The sequence below is a fragment of the Oncorhynchus gorbuscha genome, unplaced genomic scaffold (genome assembly GCF_021184085.1).
Source record: "Oncorhynchus gorbuscha isolate QuinsamMale2020 ecotype Even-year unplaced genomic scaffold, OgorEven_v1.0 Un_scaffold_1688, whole genome shotgun sequence".
Taxonomy (NCBI): Eukaryota; Metazoa; Chordata; class Actinopteri; order Salmoniformes; family Salmonidae; genus Oncorhynchus; species Oncorhynchus gorbuscha.
In genome coordinates, this window is record NW_025744858.1 from 1 (window position 1) to 2500 (window position 2500).

At 39.6% G+C, this 2500-nt stretch overlaps 1 non-coding gene across 1 annotated transcript; it reads right to left on the bottom strand.

Moving 5' to 3' along the window:
- Positions 1 to 628: 628 nt before the first annotated feature.
- On the bottom strand, positions 629 to 701 carry trnar-acg. Its single transcript has one exon. It is a non-coding gene; the product is annotated as a tRNA-Arg (tRNA).
- Positions 702 to 2500: the final 1799 nt, after the last annotated feature.

Here is a 2500-nt window from a genome sequence, read left to right on the forward strand (position 1 = left end):
CTGATCCGTAGTCAGACACGTTATCCATTGCGCCACTGGCCCCACGTCTAAGCTGAAGTCAGGTCACAGCTAGAACAGTGTACACAGTCATGGCGTCTGTCAAAAACAAGGTTCCTTGGTTTTCTGTTTCAGATGCATATGTTAATTTGATCCTCCTGTTGTTGCATGAATTTTACTGCAGAGCAAGAAATGCAGCCATGAAGTGTATTCAACGTTTAAAAAAGCCTTGTATAATTTTAATCTACATAACAAGTCACATTTCCTGTTGCTGAGGAATATTGTTGTGTTGTGAGAAACTGCTGCATCTGTTGTTACACAAGTGGGTACCTAAAGAAAATATGTTCTTTCCCATACCGGGAGTTGAACACGGCCACCTGGGTGAAAACCAGGAATCCTAACCGCTAGACCATATGGGAAGACACATACTTAAAATACACATCACAGACAAATCTTTAAATGTTGACATCATGCCTGTTGGATTCAAAAACTACATCTTTTTTTTCTCAGAGATGTTGGGGAATGTCCAGATGAAATCTGTCTAAAATGTGTTTGAAGTGAGAACAGCCAGAAGCACTGAAAGGTATACAGTATCATTCCCAGCTTGATTTCAGTCAATTAAATAAAGTATTGAGCCAGCCAGGAGTCGAACCTAGAATCTTCTGATCCGTAGTCAGACACGTTATCCATTGCGCCACTGGCCCCACATCTAAGCTGAAGTCAGGTCACAGCTAGAACAGTGTACACAGTCATGGCGTCTGTCAACAACAAGGTTCCTTGGTTTTCTGTTTCAGATGCATATCTTAATTTGATCCTCCTGTTGTTGCATGAATTTTACTGCAGAGCAAGAAATGCAGCCATGAAGTGTATTCAACGTTTAAAAAACATTATATAATATGAATCTACATAACAAGTCACATTTCCTGTTGCTGAGGGAATATTGTTGTGTTGTGAGAAACTGCTGCATCTGTTGTTACACAAGTGGGTACCTAACGAAAATATATTCTTTCCCATACAGGGAGTTGAACCCGGGCCACCTGGGTGAAAACAGGAATCCTAACCACTAGACCATATGGGAAGACACATACTTAAAATACACATCACAGACAAATCTTTAAATGTTGACATTATGCCTGTTTGATTTAAAAGCTACATCTTTTTTAATACAGTATAATTCCCTGCTTGATTTCAGTCAATTAAACAAAGTATTGAGCCAGCCAGGAGTCGAACCTAGAATCTTTTGATCCGTAGTCAGACACGTTATCCATTCAAATCAAATCAAATCAAATGTTATTCGTCACATACACATGGTTAGCAGATGTTAATGAGAGTGTAGCGAAATGCTTGTGCTTCTAGTTCCGACAATGCAGTGATAACCAACAAGTAATCTAACTAACAATTCCAAAACTATGAAATCTGTCTAAAATGTGTTTGAAGTGAGAACAGCCAGAAGCACTGAAAGGTATACAGTATCATTCCCTGCTTGATTTCAGTCAATTAAACAAAGTATTGAACCAGCCAGGAGTCGAACCTAGAATCTTCTGATTCATAGTCAGACACGTTATCCAATGCTCCACTGGCCCCACGTCTAAGCTGAAGTCAGGTCAAAGCTAGACCAGTTTACACAGTCATGGCGTCTGTCAACAACAAGGTTCCTTGGTTTTCTGTTTCAGATGCATATCTTAATTTGATCCTCCTGGTGTTGCATGAATTTTACTGCAGAGAAATAAATGCAGCAATGAAGTGTATTCAACGTTTAAAAAGCTTTGTATAATTTGAATCTACATAACAAGTCACTTTTCCTGTTGGAATATTGTTGTGTTGTTAGAAAGTACTGTATCTGTTGTTACACAAGTGTGTACCTAATGACAAGTTATTCTTTCCCATACCGGGAGTTGAACACGGGCCACCTGGGTGAAAACCAGGGATCCTAACCGCTAGACCATATGGGAAGACAAAAACTTAAAATACACATCACAGACAAATCTTGAGGGCAGCTACCTCTCCACTACTGTTAAATGTTGACATTATGCCTGTTGGATTTAAAAGCTACATCTTTTTTTCTCAGAGATGTTGGGGAATGTCCAGATGAAATCTGTCTAAAGTGTGTTTGAAGTGAGAACAGCCAGAAGCACTGAAAGGTATACAGTATCATTCCCTGCTTGATTTCAGTCAATTAAACAAAGTATTGAACCAGCCAGGAGTCGAACCTAGAATCTTCTGATTCATAGTCAGACACGTTATCCAATGCTCCACTGGCCCCACGTCTAAGCTGAAGTCAGGTCAAAGCTAGACCAGTTTACACAGTCATGGCGTCTGTCAACAACAAGGTTCCTTGGTTTTCTGTTTCAGATGCATATCTTAATTTGATCCTCCTGTTGTTGCATGAATTTTACTGCAGAGCAAGAAATGCAGCCATGAAGTGTATTCAACGTTTAAAAAGCCATGTAGTATAATTTGAATCTACACGACATGTCACATTTCCTGTTGCTGAGGGAATATT